Source organism: Callithrix jacchus, chromosome 12 (genome assembly GCF_049354715.1).
Source record: "Callithrix jacchus isolate 240 chromosome 12, calJac240_pri, whole genome shotgun sequence".
Taxonomy (NCBI): Eukaryota; Metazoa; Chordata; class Mammalia; order Primates; family Cebidae; genus Callithrix; species Callithrix jacchus.
In genome coordinates, this window is record NC_133513.1 from 79,611,767 (window position 1) to 79,631,124 (window position 19,358).

General features: G+C 40.8%; 1 protein-coding gene across 6 annotated transcripts in view; it reads right to left on the minus strand.

Moving 5' to 3' along the window:
* Window positions 1-17,979, minus strand: part of LOC100390425 (neutral ceramidase) — an 89,155-nt gene extending 71,176 nt beyond the window's left edge. For all 6 annotated transcript variants that reach the window (XM_035268388.3, XM_035268385.3, XM_054243058.2 and 3 more), the window contains exon 1: window positions 17,838-17,979. The gene's annotated coding sequence lies outside the window, so the exon portion shown is untranslated. The remainder of the gene's footprint in view (window positions 1-17,837) is intronic.
* Between the last annotated feature and the right edge of the window lie 1,379 nt (window positions 17,980-19,358).

Here is a 19,358-nt window from a genome sequence, read left to right on the forward strand (position 1 = left end):
GCCCGGTAAAAACAACAAATACTCATTAATGACCTTCCATTGGATTTCCTTCTCCCACCCTTCTCCCTTGCAGTGAGAGACCTCTTGACTGCCCCTGTGATCCCCTCCAGACTTCCCCAGCCATTTTCCTAATCATAAAAAGGAGCCATGCTATGGCCCATTCAGAGTCCTGCTCAGTGACTCACAATCAAGACAGATGAGATCATTTTAACTAGGGTTTTGGTAGACGACAACGGCATAACATGTCACCTTTCCTAGACTACATTTGAGGGCCCATACCTGGACAATAAGGGGGTGAGAATTGAGAAGATTTCAAGCACTATGGAGAACCAGTAGAGAAAATATGTTGGGCCCAGGGGACTTACAATGTCCATCAAAACAACTGACTCCTATAGACAGGAGCAAGACTCCCCTGGAATGAGATGAAGATAGGATCACTGTAATTATTTTTACCTGTGCATATATTTTATTTCTATCTGGAATGATCCTCACATGAATCTAATTAGCTAGAATAAGCTAACTGTTCTTCCCTACACTACACCTCCCCAAATTTACTCATGTACACATACTCTATCCATTTTATAGAGGAGGAAACAGACACCACTTTTCAGAACAGGAAAGGGTAGTTAAAAGTGAGCATGATCCAGCAATGGTGTTTAAGGATGTAAATGCAACTCTCCTGACTCCTAGACGAGAGCTTTTGCCTCTCACCAAACTCTGATGGTCTACATCACCTTGACCTGAACCTTGGCATGGCAGCCTCTGGGGATATAAAAGTCTATGTGTTCATTTTTTATAGCAATAGATGAAGCAAAGCTATGTCCTCTGTCTCTTAACATCCCATTACAGAGGGAAAAACCAATCAGCACAAAGTAAAGGCAGCTTACGAATAATTGTGTTCAAGCTGAAAGAATATTTCTCCCAAAACCCTAACTCCTAAATCATCAAACAATAATCACTAGCATCACAATTTTTCTTAATATTTTACTTATGAAATCTTAAAAGGCATGGTGCTAATTTCACATACACTGTGCTAAGGGTCATTTCTTTCATTCTTTAATTCTTAGAGTAATTAAAGATTAAATTACTTCTAGAAAACATACACTATTTTATATAGCATCCAGATTGACATCTCTAACAACATTTCTTGCTGAAAGCAACTGGAGATCCTTGGAGAAACGGTTGGTTCTGGGTCTATGGTAGAATTATATGAACTAAGCTGGGAATATTTTATTATATCAGAAATCAAAAAAGTCATCAAAATTATGAAGACAGTATCAAAAGTACTAGAAAGTTTCCCAGTAACCAAAGATTAGTTAGCCTTAGCATCAATTTAAAAAGTAACTGCAATGGCTTGAAGCAAATCAGCTATGCTTAAATTTATGATGTCATAATGATACTTTTTAAAAGCTAGGGAACCCATTTGTTATTCTGAAAATTTGGTTTTAAAAAAAGGATAGGAGTAGGAATCAAGAAGTCAAGGATGTACTCTGCTTTTCCTGCATACACGTACAGCAGGAAAGCCGAATAGTTGATGAGAGGCAGCTCCTCATGATCAAAGCATTCCAGCTGATAAGGAGGAAGGAATGACAAACTTGAATCTAAATATTTTGCAACCCCTAATGAAATGATGGATCTAGGCAAAGGTCATCAATAGCTGCTTAAATTACCAAGAGAGAGAAAACAGGATACTGCAGCTCTGAACCACAGACACTACCATGTACTGCAACCTCTGAACCATGCACACAACATTCTCAAAGTTACCAAAAAGCGAAACCTAAATCAGTTCAGCCTCTAGACCCTAAGTGCCTGTTCATAGGAAATACAAAAAATAACTGAATATGTATGTTAAATACAACGTAGGGGTACAGGAAGCAAAATTTAGACTGTAAGATAGTAAGACCAATGATCCGGTTTCTTTAAAAAAAAAAAAGTGAAGAGAAAGAAGAAGTAGGAAGGGAAGGAGGTAAGGGAGAGACAAGAACAAGGGCAAGAATGGGTGGGGGAGAGGAGAGAAGGGCAGAGGCAAAGGACAGGGAGAATGGCCAGGGAACGGGAGGGGAGAAGAGAACAGCTGGGGCAGAGGAAAGGGAAGGAGAGGAAAGCTGTATATTGAAAGAGGCGTAAAAGACAGGTCAATCCACCATATATTGTAATTTCAGAACAAACATTATTTAGGAACTGATTCAAACAAAAAGAAATAATTTATGAAATGAGGCAAATTTTAACACTGACTAGATATATAACAATGTTCAGGGATTGTTTCAAATAATGGTATTGTGATTATACTTTTTAAAGAAATTTTTATGTTTTAGAGCATTCTGAAACATAGATTAAAAAAATTAATGGTATATTAATAAAAAGTGCAAAAATCAAATGGATGGATGGATGGATAGATGAATGGATGGATGGATAGTTAGACAGAAGAACAGATGGGAGGACAGATGGATGGACATAGCTTTGTTCTTTAAAATGCTAGTTGATGGGAGATAGGTAGGATGGGAGCACTATGCAGACACTGCAGAATGCTCTACTCAACACCCATTGCAAATTCTAGTGTACAGAGAAGCTGAACCCCTATTTGCCTAGAGTTCCAGATAGAGTTTAGGTTCTGCATTTCAGATGCAATTGACATGAGACTGATTCAGAACTGAGCCACTAGAGGAGTGAAGCAGGGCATGGGCCATTCATTTTCCTGGTTTGGATCATGGCAGCACAGCTCTGAGCTGGCAGTGAGGTGGCTGCTTCCAGATGCTGCAGCCTGCTTCCTTATTCCATGAACATGGTCCTGGTAGCCCACCACTAAGAAGCTCAGTTCTGCAATTAAAGCTGGGGAGTTGTTCCTGACAGATCAGCTTTAACGCTCTGTCTTTAGCCTTCACAATAATACTGTAATTTATCTCAATCCCTTAATAGATCCTTTCCTTTTTAAGTTCCCTGAAGTGGATTCTGTTATCTCCAACTAAGAATGTGGCCAAGCTAAGTCTCACAGAAGTGAGTGCTGGACCTCACTGTGAAGAATACATGCATTCTAATCACCTGGACCCTGTGTATGCCACATTGCCTCTCAGAACATTTTTAAAGTTAAAAGTAGTGAGCAGGCCGGGCGCGGTGGCTCAGGCCTGTAATCCAGCACTTTGGGAGGCCAAGGTGGGTGGATCACGAGGTCAACAGATTAAGACCATCCTGGTCAACATGGTGAAACCCCGTCTCTACTAAAAATACAAAAAATTAGCTGGGCATGGTGGTGCGTGCCTGTAATCCCAGCTACTCAGGAGGCTGAGGCAGGAGCATTGCCTGAACCCAGGAGGCGGAGGTTGCGGTGAGTCGAGATCACACCATCGCACTCCAGTCTGGGTAACAACAGCGAAACTCTGTCTCAAAAAAAAAAAAAAAAAAGTAGTGAGCAGTCTGCCATAATGCATTTCTATTAGGTCCAAAAAGGAATTTGCTTTTAGTACACAGGAATGCTATGGTGGTGCCTTACCACCTCATGGGTTTTGCACAGGACTGAAAAATCTCTTTAACCCCAAAACAGTCTCATCATCAGTTAACTGTAGATTCACCTTTTCATAGTCTTAGTTCTACTGTAAAAGCAACCTGCAAGCAGTAGAGGAGGATCATCTTTTGTTCTGAGCTGAAATGAATGTTTCTTATTTAACCTCTTATGCATCCATCATATATTAAGCCTGAGACTGCTACTAAATATGGTCCAGTGTGGAGCAGAGCCCAGGTTGATTCTATGAGAGAGTTCTCAGCTCTGACCAAAGTGGCAGGGCTTGAAAGAAAATAAAGCATTGAAAAAGAGCACACCATTTCCCTCCTTCTCCCAGGGAATTTACAAAGCCCATGATCCCAGCAAAAGGTACAATAGATGCTGTCAAGCTTCTGCTTTTCTCAGAGAACAGGGCAGATAAACTACTCGAGGCTTATAGAGTTTCTTCCCTCAGATTTACCCCAGTTCTGCTTTCAAAACAAAGGAAAAAGATAAAGGAAAGAATTATGGATATGAAAAGAACTGGATTTAAATCTAAAGTTTAAGATTTGTATGTTTGTTTTTAGTGACCTTAATTTCCCTGAGCTTCATTTTCTAATTAAAAAAAAAATGGAGACCAAAAAGAACCTGCCTTGTTAAAAGGTCACATAGATAATATGTTTTTAAAACTTCTCTGTTAGCTCTATAACAGGAGACAAATTAGTTATTTTATTAATTATGGATTAATTAATTGTGGATCCTCCATGAGTGGCAGGTTCTGTGCATTTTAAACTCCATAGCACAGTTATCTCTTCCTGGTATATTCCTCACACTTGATTCTAAAGACCTCCACATTCAACTTTGATAAATTCAACCTTAAGGGAAAAAAAAGTATCTTTTCCTATTTTTTACACATTCAGAGCATTTAATATCTAGATAAAATTAGAATTGCAAAATGTCCCTATTTCTCCATTGTTAGATAAACACAGGGGGCGCTGTAAAACCTTTTTCAGAGTCTTTGGAAATTGTTCTCTAATGATTTAGCTTTTTCTAAAACCACAGATGAGAATTTATTTCATTTGGCAATGACAAATTTGACCTGTGTGCTATACAAGATTACAAAGGCAGATTGGGAGAAAGCAGGAAGCAGCCACAATTGTCATCATTTCAGGGACAGGGTGGCAATATCTTCTGATGTAATGCTTGCCCTCTACATAAATCTCAGATGGCTCACATCTCCCACCTGTGCTGTGCACCTGTGGAAAAAAACCACACTGTCTTTTGATAGAACTTGAAAAAGAAAGGACCAAGAGAAGCAGAAAGAAACTGATAGTATCAAAGTCCAGACTGACTCAATCGATGTGCCCTCAGGCCAATGTGAGGCAGGAGGGAAGAGAGTCTGAGTGAGCTTGGCATCGAGGCATATAGTCTTTCTTATATAGGGCAGAACCAAATCTGAGGAGGAAACTCACCAGGTAATAATTTCCTTCTTCCCTGGAGCAAACTTACTGGCAACCATTCAGAGAATCCCCCACTGAGATCAGCCGAGAAGTAAAAGGGGAGGGGAACCAGACCTTCCCTAGGCCAGGTAGCAAATGCACACCATTTCTCATATTCTCTCTTGCTGTAATTGTCTAACTCTTTCCCAAGGACACTCCACTCTAGACCCAAAAAGAAAAAGTTCTTACTCATGTGTATCTACTTGGAGGGATAATGCCTGCAGGTGGACTTAACATCTTGGATTTATCACTGATGTGGGGTGGTTATAAGGACCAGGAGACATCTGAAATACAAGGCTCAATGGTGCAGTCAATGAAATAAGAGTAAGTGATACAGGAAGCATATGATGTTCCCTCTACTTTGTGGAGGCCAGGATGAAGCCTCCATCTGAACTGGAGGCTGAGGCAGGGGTTGGGTCCTAAGAGGCTGTGGTTAGTGCAAGAAGCTCCCACCTGAGCTAAGTGGATTCCCCAAGAGTGAAAGGGGACAACCCAGGAAAGTCTGTGAGAGAAAGAGCTCGATGACAAGGGGGAAACCAGGAGGAATCTTGAGCTTGCAAGAGCCAAAGGCAGGATCCAACTCAGATTCCAGAGCCAAGATGAGGCCAGGCCGGGATGGATTCTAAGCTAAAGCAGATGAGGCACAAGTTCAAAGGGGTTGAAGGTCTTGGCCCCAGGTCACCTACAGGTAGTATTTGCGACTCCATTTTATTATGAGTCCGTAGATTAGAGAGGTTTGTGTGGGTTGGCCTGGCTTATCCAGCCAGAATAAGAAAGATGATCATTAAAACAACAACATATTGAGCTCTTACTATGTAGACACTTATCAAGTGAGGGCAAGACACTCATCTTTTTAAATAAGAAAAAGTAAAATGCAATTAACTCACTGAACTTATTATGCTTCAGATACTATTCTGAGGCCATTATAAAAATTACTTCATTTAGTACTAACAATAACCCCGTGAGGGTGGTACTATTCCTATCCTCATTTTACATTTGAATTAAAAAATAAAAAACTAAGTCACAGGGAAGTCAAACCAAGAGCTGATAGTCAGAGGTCATGTAGCCAGTAAGAGATCAAGCTGAATTCAAAACATATCATCTGTCCTCAGAGTTCTCTAGCTTAACCATCAGCTACACTATGCAACGTAAGCATCTGCCTTCTGCTGGATTAATATATTCATATTTTTATTTACTTATTTATTTATGTGAGATGGAGTTTTGCTCCTGTTGCCCAGGCTGGAGTGCAGTGGTGCGATCTCAGCTTACTGCAACCTCCACCTCCCGGATTCAAGAAATTCTCCTGCCTCAGCCTCCCAAGGAGCTGGGACTACAGGTGCACATCACCAGGCCCAGCTAATTTTTGTATTTTTAGTATATATGGGGTTTCGCCATGTTGGCCAGGCTGGTCTTGAACTTCTGACCTCAGGTGATCCACCCGCCTGGGCCTCCCAAAGTGCTGGGATTACAGGCGTGAGTCACTGCACCCAGTCTATATTCATGTCTTTAGAGTAAAAAAAAGATAATGCATGTGAAGTAGTGAAAGATGTAAAGCTGTTGTAAGAAGTAATCAAACCTTTAGTCTCAGTGATTTTGAGAAGATGTAACAATTCTGAAGTCATCTAAGCCAACCCCATTGCCTTCGAGACAGTTACTCACCCAAGGTCACTGTGGTGGAGTCTTGCAGTGCTCATTCATATCTGGTTCTCTTTTCCTTTAGAGGCATATGGGAAGTTTATACTTTCCAGCCTCCTGGTAGTTACTAGCCAATGGGCTGTGAGTGGCAGTGACATGCATCACTTCTGGACTGAAGCATTTAGTACTGAGGCATTCGAGAGGAGGTATGAGTTCTGCATGGTCTCCCTTCCTCTGCTATGATGACCCTGAGTGTCACATGTCTCAGATGACAGGTTACAAGTTCCTTGAAATACTACTTGGAAGCAACTGACCTCCAAAAGTTGCCAAACCAAGAATGGGCTTTGCATAAATAAGAAATAAATGTTTACATACTAAGCAACTAACATGTAGGGGATTTATTTGTTACCACAGCAAGCCTCCTGCCCATCCTGACTAATAGAGTCTTAAAGCCAGCTTAGAAAGATGACTTCTTAGCTGAATTATAAATCTTGTTTTTAAATTATTTCAGTCCAATAAACACCTGAATCAAATTATTTTATTTCTATTTTTCAAAACATATTAAAATCTTTCTAATTCAGAGATGAAATTTCATGCAATCTCAAATTGAAAATGTAGCTAAACATATAAAGTAAATATGAAAGACTTGTAGGTTACAGAAATTCATGACACAAAGTCCATGTATTTTACATTACAGGAGAGGCTTCATTCAGATCGTGGTAACTTTTAATTTACATACAGTACTAACCAGCTGTTCTTTTACTTTCCATCATAGAAAATTAACACAGGTTTCTGGAGCAGACACACAGGTAGTGATCGTGATAGCTTAAAGAGACTCAAGTGAAAATGACTCTGTCCAGGACAATAATCAGTGATCACAGTGACAGTCTGAGTCTTTTAACAACCTCTAAAACAGCAGAATGTGAAGCAAATTTATAGAGAGTTTCTTCCAAGATTATTTTTTAGTTTTGAGGTTTAAAAAAGTTTTAAAGCTACCAAAAATATGAAGAGGGAGATAAAGAGACAACTAGACTAATCCATCTCAAAATGCAACAAGCTTTTGTTAGCATGGGATTTGGGGAACTCTTATTTCCTGCATTTTACTTAACCATATTTAATTTTTTTCTGCAATGATAATGTATTACTTTTGTGATATAAAGGTAATTGTTTTAAAGGGATGAATTCAGGTATACAAAAAAGTCACACCGAACGAATACTTTAATTCCCCAGATAAGCTAAAAAAGGAAGTGTCAACCCTACTAGCCTATTCTTATGCATCATCAAGTGAAGAATAACCACTGCCAAAAATAGAGTTTCTGTTTCTCTTCTTAGACCTATGAGGAGGACGGTGCTGACCTCAGATTCTATCTCAGTTAAGCTCAGAAGTCAGTGGTCTGGGTGCATGGGACTTTTTGAAGTAAAGAGTCATCAACCAATTCATTCAGGACTAATGGAACAGAGCAAGTTCTACTGCTTATTCACATCACTAATCAGAGAACAGGCTGAGCTACCTTTTCATACCCAGATGAGCTGAACCTTGGATGTACCATAAGAGATAAAGATTCTTCTGAATAGGATAATTACAGTGGTGCTTACATAAGGGATTGATAAAACCAGGTTGCATGGAGCTGTGACCAAGTTGTTGCCTCATAAATGAGTCCAGAGTTAAAGATAAACTTGAAGACTAATATTTCTTCCATTCCAATGTGTTGGTAATAGGAGTGATATATTCAAAATATGTAAACACTGGTTCAGCCTGGGCATCGATCAATCAGAGAAGATGCGAGTAAATATGTGGTAGACCTGTGCAGATGTATTCTTGCTGAACTTCAGCCTTGATGAGTTTCTCTTTAAAACATGGAGTTATGCATTGGCTGGGGGGTTTCTTCCTTCAAAGTCCAAATTATTGAGTTATAAGCCTCATAAATAGAATGAGTAGTCATTTTTTAAAACCTTCAATTTCATCATCTCACACTGCTAAAAAACTACTTCAATCCATCATGAGAGGGACATGCCATCCCACAGCACTTTTATGTTGCATCTTAAAAGTACCGCTCGAGGCAAAACCATCAGAAAACTGGCATGATGATCAGGCGAGGTGGCTTGCACCTATAATACCAGTGTTTTGGGAGGCCGAGGCAGGAAGAGCGCTTGAGCCTGGGAGTTCAAGTTCAAGACCAGCCTGGGCTGCATAGAAGACACTGTCTTTACAAAAAATAACAAAAATTATCCGGGCATGGTGGCTTGTGCCTCTAGTCCCAGCTACTTGGGAGGCTGAGGAAGAAGGACTGCTTAAGACCAAGAGTCTGAGCTATAATCGCGGCACTGCATTCCAGACCTGACAACACAGTGAGACCCCATCTCTAAGTTAAAAAGATAAAATAAAATAAAATAAAAGGGAACGGTGGCATGACATCTCTGACAGGCCGGCCAGCGTGGCTGGGTGTGAACGCTTCCAACCGAAGCACAATTGCTGCCCTAATAAAACTGAATTACATGACAAAGAAAGAAAACAGTTTAGGCAGGTTATAAGCCAAATTATCCTGGAAAGCCCTTTGGAGGGAGAGAAAACAAATCTAATTTGTAGAGAGGAAAGTAAGACCATAAGCAATGCTTAAAATTGTGCCCAGGAGGGAGGCTACCTATATCACACTCATCTGAGGCAGAAGTAAATAAGTGGGCACATTTATCAACTGCTCTCCTAAGTACTGTGTGTTTTACAGCAGGTAAGAATATGACGGAACCTTGCAGATGTCTACAAGAGAACAGCACCAATGGGATGCTCAATAACAGTGGGTGTTGATGAGACAATAGGAACCCTTGCCGGACTGTCAGTCAGAAAGTAAGTTCCATCTAAAGGGAACACCACTCATTGGTGCTGTGAGAAAATGCAGCCCCATTGTTGATAAATCTTCCCATTTTTTTTTTAATGAGAAGTCAGTAATGCAGGTGTTGATCTCAAATTTCTTGATTTTCAAATGTATACCAACAATTCTAAAAAACAAAAGCAAACAAAAAACCTAAATATGTTTATCGCCCTTCAGGTCAACACTATGCAGGATAAGCTAAACATAGGATGTCCGCAAGTTGCAGCCTCTGATTTAATCCATTCTTTCCTTCATTCACAAATACCTTCTGAGCATCTATGCAGTAACAGACATTGTGCTAGAACTAAAAGATACAATTCATAAGGCCAGTTCCTACCCTAAAAATCTTACTATCAAATGTAAAAATAGAGATGATTGTTCTAAGTAATTACAATATTGAACTATGAGTACCTCTGTGGTATGTAAGAGGAAATCCTAATCCAGACTGAAGGGGGTCAGAAATAACTGACAGGTAGAGATCAGAAAGGTAGCTGTTAACTTAGTGCAACTCTGGCTGCATAACAAACCACCCCAAAACTTAATAGTTTAAATTAACAACATGTTTAGCTCATAGTCTTGTGCATTAGCAATTTGGTCTGGGCCCAGCTGGACAGCTCTGACTTGAGACTTTCTAATGCATCAACCAACAGAGAGCTGCTGGGTTGGCTGGGGGTTGTGTGGGGGCTGTGGTATGGGATGGCCTCAGCTCGGACCACTTGTCTCTCCTCCACATCATCTCTCATTCTCCAGCAGGCTAGCCCAGGTTTGCTCACATGGCAACTGGACAAGCTTCCAAGGGCGTGAGTGAAAACATGCAAGCCTTTTCATGCTGAGGCTCAGAACTGGCACAGTGGAACTTCCTCTGCATTCCCTGTTACCAAAGCAAGTCCCAGAACCAGCCCAGATTCAAGTCAAGGGGAAATGGTCTCCACCTAGTGATGGGAAGTCACACTGTGAAAGGTGTGGTCACAGAGGTGGGTGAAGGACTGTGGCCATTTTGGTAATGTACTTCACCTGATAAGAAGGCATGACATGTGTAAGGCCTGAAGACAATTGAGGGAGAATGTGGAGTTTGGGACATTCCAAGTTGTTTAGGATGTCGGGAGGCAAAGGGCTTTGAGGGAAGACATCACAAGCGTGGTCAAAAGTCAGATCATACAGGACCTACCATGTATGCAGCCCAGTGAAATAGAGAGTATTGGCTTTTCTTGTTTTGTTTTGTTTTTTAGGGTTTTCTCATAAAAAAAAAAAACAAAATATTTTGCCTTGCCAACACAAAATAATTACAAAATAAATATGATGCAAGCTTAAACATAGCATCCTAAATAAAATAAAGAAGATACATCTTATCTAGTTTGAAAAATTACAGAAGTTATTATTAAAATGTAGAATTCAAACTGAACTTTGAAAGACAAAAAGGATTTTCCCAGGCAGGGTTACAGAGGTGAGCCAAAAGATGAGCATCCTCCAAAGTGCAGGAGTGGGAAAACCCAAAATATATGGGATAGCAAGTACTGTGGCTTGGCTAAGCCGAGGGCAGCAGTTCCCAACCTTATTCTACCTTAACCTCCTGAAAGATGATATTCGTATGTAACTCTCCCACATTCATACTTTGATTACGCCAGAGTTAAGACAGGCTATGGAGTTATGAACAATTGCCAGCTCTCCGACTATAATCCCATCCTCTCTTTTGAGGTCCATTGTAAGGCTGAGTCTAATGTCCACTAATACAGGCTTTTGTAGGGGAGCCATGAAGATTGCACCTGAAATGGTAAGTTACATACAGAGCCTGGAGGTGCTTAAATGCCAGACTAAGGGATTTAAACTCAGTGACGGCAGATAAAAGTCCCTGAACATTGTTAAGCAGGATAGTACAAACAGAGATGCGTTGTGCCAATATCCATCTGGCAGAAGTGGGTAAACAAAGCAGGGAGAGGCTAAGAGAGGATGCTTCTTCCCTATCCCTTAGCCACAGCAGGCGTGATGAATTGATCGAGGGACTTTTTTCCGAGAAGCCCAAACAGATTCTTCCCAACAGAGTTTCTAATGGTGGAGGAAGGGGTAGAACTGAAATGTTCATTGAAACCTAATGCTGCTCTTGGACTGAAGACAGTCAACCGTTTAAGAGGTGAGACGTCATTTAGGTGGGAAGCAGAGCCAGGGTGGCATGTGGAAGTGGAAGTGGAAATGAAAAGGAAGAATACTTTGAGACATGTTGGCAAAGTGTGTGAGTATGACTTGGCACTTGTTTCACGTTGGGGGGTGAAGGGGAAGGGGGCAACCAAATATTACTCCAATTTTTTGAGCTTGTGAGAGAATGTGGAGCCATTAACTACAAAAAGGAATGAGAAAACAAACTGATTATGAGGGGAAGAAGAAAATAGATGGAGTTTGAGTCTTTAGTATAAAATTCAGGCCTAAAATTATCAGATTGAAGTCTGAGGCTAAAGTTTGTAACAATCAACACGTAAACATGAATGTCACGAACACGGGATTTCTCCCAAGATACTCAGCAGCATTAAATGAATGCATATGGGAGAGAAGTCAATTTATTACTTCCCCCTAAAAATACTATATTATCACTCAAGAGTCCTGGCAGAAGCAAAAATAGCAGGAAAGGTGAAAAAGTAAATGCAAACGAGTTTTGGGTTTTTTGTCTGTTTTTTGCATAAGAAACAAGTAGGCAAAATGGCTCCTGCATTGCACACTTGATCATGGCTGCACAAGTGGAAACCACAGCATCCTTCCCCATCTTTCAGCCTTTGCCCTGTGTCTGAAGTTTTGACTTAATAGAACATGTGAAAGACTTGATCAAATTATGAAATGTATTGTTCTGCTACCTCCTGAGAGAGAGAGTTTGCTGTGTGACAAAATGGGTGCCCATGTTCAGAGGAGGGGAGCTGAATCTTAAGTGAGTCCCCTTTCAAGGAGGTAATAAAGAATTGGGGATTTGAGTATGGGTTCTGGAACAAGATTTCTTTAGTTCAAATCCCAGCACTATCCTAATTTGAGGAAGTCACTTAATTTCTCTTCGCATCCATTCTTTTGTCTCTAAATTGGGCCTAATAACAGTATCCATGTCCTAAGGTTATTGTGAGAAGTAAACAATAAATACATGTTACATGTACTCAATTATTAAATATAATTGTTTCATAATTATCTTTTTAGCATAGATGCTCCTATCAAGTGCAAATGTATAATTCTTACGCATTAATATAATCCATGGAAAGTGCTCACATTTTCTAAAATGCATGGTTTAGGTTTAGCATGACTAAATGAGAATCTTTAAAGACCTGCACATGAATGAACACCTCTTATAAAGGGAACTCTTAGAGAGTTCCCCAATCTCTGAGAAGACATAAAGTGATCCTAGCCATAGATTTCATCTGCTATGGGGTGCTAGTCATACCCCATCTCCATGGATATGAGATTAGGAAGATGGATTTTGAAAAATGACCTTCCACCTTTGGGTTTGCAGAATTTCTTGTTCTCACTTCTATTAACTCAGAAAAGATACAGGAGCTAAAAAAACGTATTCAAGTTCTTTATTTCAGCTTCAAAGATTTCCTTGTAAATTCTTCCTCCTTAGGGGAGACCCCATCTCTACAACAATAATAATAATATTAAAAAAAATAATTTAGCCAAGCATGGTGGTGCACGCCTGTGGTCCCAGCTACTAGGAAGGCTGAAGTGGGAGGATCTCTTTAGCCTGGGAGGTTGAAGCTACAATGAGCCATGATTATGCCACTGTACTCCAGCCTGAGCAACAGAGCAAGACTGTCTCAATAAAAAAAGTCAACTGAAAAAAAAAAAACCTCTCTTTCTTATAGTAATGTAAAGATGGAGTTATGTGACTGATTAAGCAGGATGAGAAGTTTGAGTACTCAGGAAAGTAGCAGCCTGACCTAGAGAGGTGAGTTAGTCAGAGTACTCCCCATTTGCAAACTCTTAAAGATTTGTCTTGCTAACCAAAATTGATCTTGGCTCTGTCGTGATGTTCTATAACAATACAAAGTCATTTTTTTCTCCTAATTTCTTAAACCAGAACATCATGTCTTTATGAAAGAATTTCTGCAACAAAAATTGGCAGTGGTGCAATGCTAAATGTTAACAACTGGCTTTTCAGGAATAAAAGCTCTAGTGTGTAACATTCACCGGTCTCTATGGTGTGAATGCTCCTACCATAGTTGATTTCAAACAATCAAAGGACACTGCTGAAAGCGAAGCTGGGAGGATCTGCACAGAATTGGTTCTCATGAACCAATATAAGCTGTCCCCAACACACCATTGTCACTACAAGCCCCCTCTTAGGCCACCAGTGAGGCATTTCTCAAGTCAAGTTTCTGATGACAATGCTGCCCTCAGAGCTGGGAAGGCAGTGGGGAGCGGAAACTGAGGCTGGATTCCGCAGGTCAAAACCATATCCAGCCAGTGCAGACTGCTTGGTTTTGTATCATGAATAGGTTTTGAGGCTTGTTCTTATGTCAGCTGCGTTTCCCAGACCTGGTCAGTCAAAAAGAGCAATCAGGAAATGTGGGTAATGATAAAAACAATATTGAAAACAGTTCCAGGAGATTCTCTGAGGCCTTCAGGGGCCTCATTTCCTCGCAAAGTCCCAAAAAGCTCATGTCACCCTCCTGTGGGGAGATTAAAATTTTCCTTCCCAGTCATCAGTGTCATTATCTGCACTGCCCTCTGTGGCTTCCATGACTGCCATAGTCTGGTGATGACTGACTCCTTACCATCTTCTCTTCAAATGTCTTATTGTGGCTGAAGCTTTTCTCAGTATGGTGTGAGGAGAAGCCTCACTGAATCATAGACACAACTGTTATTGACTCCACTTTTCTGGAAGAATTTGGGACAAACTCCCCCATACTGAATGGGAACACAGTTGAGCAGCACAATTTAGAATCAAATTGGCTTTGACTCACATAGTCCCTTGCTGCAGGGAGCTCTGGGGTGTCAGAGTTTCCTTCTCACTCCGATGATCCCTTGACACACAAATCTAATGATGTGGGGTGATTCCTGGGTTCTTGATCCTGGAGAGGAGTAACCGGCCATCTCAAGGCTTCTATTTCTATTTTGTCCTGGGTACCCATTTCACTCTGATGTTAGCAAAACTCCTAATGTCTGCCCCAAGGGACAGTTCAGATTAGCGTGGTTCCTTTCTTTCCTCTCCATGATGTATTTGCACTAGAAATTAGATGTATCATCAACTTTTCTCATCTACATTGACTTGACCTTGCCTCTTAGAGAAGCAGATGCTTCTTTCTCTGAGGGTGACATTAAGAGACTGGCAAAGCATCACTGCAGAAAGGCTCTGGAAAGGTGCCAATCTGGAAGAACTTCGGAGTCAGCTCCTGGCTGCTTTAACCAATGAGGCAAGGTTTCCAGGGATCACCTCACACAGAAGCTCTTTTCCTTTGTCAGCAGTGATAGAAATAGGCCTTGCCTTCCTCATTCTCCTACCAAGAATCTACTTCACAGGACTGTGGAGGCAACACAAAGATGGAGTGTGTGATAGTGCTGTGTAAACTACAGAGAGCTCAAAATACGCTGTTTATTGGAATGATGACCCCGCAGATAAAGTTAATTGCATAACCCATTTCTCCTTAAGCTTTACACACTCTCCTATTCTGGTACTTAATATGTAGTGAGTGTGTGTGTGTGTGTCCACTAGGTGATTTGGGGTTAGAGTCCCATCCTATTTCTCTCCTTCCGCAACACCAGTGCAGAGCTTGGCATCCAGGATCCCAGTTCTACAAATGGATCAACTGAAGCCCAAGAAAGTTCAAAGAGCTAACAAGTCACAGACACAGGATTTGAAGTCACATCTTCTGGCCCCAACTGCAGTGACCACACCATCCTGACATGCGAGAGACACTTTAAAAAGAGCCTAATAAATATCTTTGTAAAGAAGCCCACCTCTTCTTTAACCCTTGCCTTAGGAAATCTGTTCTAGCATTGCACGTTGAAAGAGAAATCAGGAATTGTGGGTAATAATAAAAATAACATTCAAAACAGTTCCAGGAGACCCTATCTTCACATCATTAGACAACTACTAAATATTTCAAATAAATTAACCAGCTGGTTCACATATGAAGTGGTGTAGAGTCTGAACAAGGATATTGCAGGACCTTGAAGTTGTAGGAAAAAGTAGCAGGATATGGCATAAAACTAGGAGTAGACTTGGTGGCCATCTGAGGGCAGAAGCACTTGCTATAAGACAAGGCTCATCTCACCTAAAGAATAACACACATCAGTGGCTGTTATAAAGTTTCACTCATGAAACCCCCTAAAGGAATATTTTAATATCATCTTCTCTCTTGCACATGTTTTTTTGAAATAACATCTAAAATTCTTATAGGCTTAAATAGAAGTTAGTTGTAAGACTTATCTAATTTTCTGTACATTGTACACATATTTTAAATATAGTTTGGCTAATACTTTGAACAGCAGAATCAATGTATTAAATTTACAGAAAATATCCACCGCAGATGCTAATTAGCCAAACCAACGTCATCATCAAATCAGGCAGTGCAATCAGAATTGTTGTTATTTAATAAAAAAACTGCATTTTTTATTTCCAATAAAGGTGTTCATACATATACCCTGTCCCCATGATAACTTTCTCACTCCTCAACTATAATTCCAACAGAGTCAGAGACAAGGCACAGAGCCCTTGGCATGAGTTTGAAAGCTGGACAAAATGAGACATGGTCTGCTTCTTTTTGCTTTGGTCTTACGGAACCCTTCCTCTGGAGCAATGTGTACTGAAATGGTCCATTTGTGTGACAACAGAAGATCCCTATACACCTTGGGACTGCCCCCCCCCCAGTGAGATCCCAAGTGGGTAAGACGTTTGCCTTTATTTTCTGAAGTAGGAGAACTCAGATGAATTATTAGACAAAAAAAAAAGTTTGGAAAAGAGTTAAAATGGAAGTTGAGAAACTGGACACTGATTCCCTCCAATGCTGACTATGCCCAGGGACCCCTGAAAGTCTTCAGCACCTTCACCTCCACCACCATGCGCAATGCTCTCCAGATCCTGCTCTCATGCCCCTGTTGCCCTCTTTCCAGGACTCAGTAGTCCTCAGTCTGCCTTCATTGACCACCACTGAGGCACCTGCCTAAGCTTTTACTCGATTGTCAGTCCTCAGCTTTCAGAGCCCAGACTCCAAATTCCTGGTTCTTGCCACCTTTCCTTCACCTTGGCAACACTTAGGGAGAACGATTTTAAAGAGATTTGTGCAAAAGTATTAATGACTAATAGCCTGCCCAAGTTTTAAGGTACTGTTTGTATCTTTCAAAAGAAACTTGTTTATCAAAGGAGTCTCCCATTGGTTGGAAATCCAGGCTAATATAAGAGAAGCTGTGGACACTGGGGAGAAAATATTCTAGTTTATTCCAAGACAGTTGAAGACCATCTTGATCACTGCGCTGGGAAGCAGTCACTTGTTAGGTAGAATCTAAGCCTGACAAGTAATGTCCCGTATTTTAAATCTGCAGGTATGCTATTTCCTATAACTGGGAAAAAGATCCCTATGTCCTGTAGTCAATTGGTGGTTGATACTGCAGTACCAAGATTGAGATAGAATGAGATCCAGACAAACTTTACTTAAATCCCTGTATCCTTGGAAATTCTATCAAATCCAAGTCTTTGGGAGTAGTTCTAGTCTACTCTGAGTCTCAGAAATTTTTTAATTCATGGAATAGAGAAAGACATTCAAAGTGATGGGAAAGACCAGCAATTCAATCTCAGAGACTCATTAAAAGAACTGGGAATCTGAAGGTTGTTTCAGGGCACACTGCATACACCTGAGACTGAATTTGCCAGGTTGTAAGAAATAAAATGGTCATATTCAAGATGAAACTTCTCTCACTCAGGCATATGGCCAATTTGGAGAAGTTTGTTCTCTAAGTCTCAGGATTGAATTCTTGCCTTCCAAAATGGGGTAGGAAGATGGATTTATGCCACTTAGCTTCACCAATTCAGCAAATAACTCTTCAAATGAAATCCATATCTCTGAATGTAAATATGAAGATTCACAGAAAAAATAGCAAAAAGCTATCATTTGAATTGGACTGTAACCATGACATTCAAATGACCTAACCACACAGCACTGGAATTCAGATAGAAGTAAAGAAAATCTGCCATTGCAATCAGAAACATAAATGAATATGAGGAAACTACCCTCCCACTCCCCTGCACCCAATTACTTATTTTCATGATAAACAGCAGGTTAATAAACATCTGTTCCTTCTCAGTGTCCAAGGGATCTTGTCTGCAAACATCAACAACCATTGCTTTGTTCTCTCAGGAGAAAACAAAACACTATCAATCAAAGCAAAGCTACATACCCAGACCTGCTGCGGCAGCTGCTTGTTCAAAACCGCATGTCATTCCCCTGCAAGCCAGAGTGCCGGGACGCTTTGGTATCCTCTGCCCCTGCTCTTCTGAGCAGTGCTGCAGGTTAACTCTTGCGGGCTGGACACTCTAACCAGGGAAGCCAAGGCTCGCCAACTTAACTACTTACGTGCTGACTCATGCGCAGGACAGGACACACCTCTGCTGAGCCTGCTGATGGACAAACACCCGCACCATCCTTGGAAGGTCACACCTAGAGTTCATCATTTTGCACCCTGAACAAATCTGACCTAGGAGACAGTCATTCATTTTCTAAGACTGACCTGCTTGTCCTATTTGGTTTGGAAAATAAGTATTTAATTCTTTCTCCACCCTATCAACTACATACCACTGAGAGGAGACTTTATGGGACAAATCAGCACAGAGATGTAAGTTAAGACCACTTTGGATGAATGAGTTAAGCTCTGGGAGAGAAGATGCCCCCACTTTTCTAGAGAAATTACAACCATCTGGAGGAAACTGACTGCACGTAGTCACCTTTGTAGTTTGAGGAAGCAAATGAGACAGTGTTGACATTTTCCCTGTTGTCATTTCCAAGCAAAAGCAAAAGTCAGCATTCTGCAGTATCACCTTCATTTTATTCTACCTGGAAGTCAGTAGGGTTCTCAGGGAAAAAGTTCATTCTTCTAACCATTTGGGCTCATACTCAATCCTTTTTCTCAGGGAAAAAGTTCATTCTCATAACCGTTAGCAGGTATGAAAGGTAGGGAAAAGAAAGCAGAAGCTTTTAATGTTTGATTAGATCTTTGAGGTTTGCTTCATTCTACCTGTGCCAACATGCAAGAGGCTCAGAAGCCTAGAATTCCTAAAGAAAATTGGTGCTGTTTTTCCAGTTATTGGTGGATGACTTAGAATAGCACTATTGAGGCAAAAAAAAAAAAAAAAATTTGCCTCCCATCCTAGAACAAATAGAGTTTTCTTTAGGGTATGACAGAGTTCACTGTGGGACTTGCATGGAAGTAGAAGCTGGGTGCTAGACAGAGCGGAGTGGTACGAGTGTTTGGTAAAAAACGGGAATTTTTTGACAGCAAGCGTGAAGTAGACATGCAGCACTTGGGGGCTTTGGGGTGATTGAATTACTGCACAGGCTCTCGCCTCTTCCCACTGACTGTAGCTGCAGTATTGCCAGCTGATCTTCATTAGCTGCTAATTGGGCTCCAAGGCACTGGGGCGTCCTTTACCTAAAGGTCAAGAAGCTACAGAAAAGGAAGTGAAAATCCACCTGTGCACAGAACACAGCTTGTAAACTGAATGTGTAATAATAATAACAGTGATAACCAAAGAAGCTGCTACAATGTTGAACAAATGGCTGCCTTACTTACATTCTGTAGCAAGGACTGTTGGCTCTTCAACAAAATCTGTGTTTCCTTCTCCTTCCCAGGCTGCCCTACAGTCAGGATAGCGATAGAACGGAGATCTGGACGATGGAAAGTGAGGGAAATTGAAATGCACTA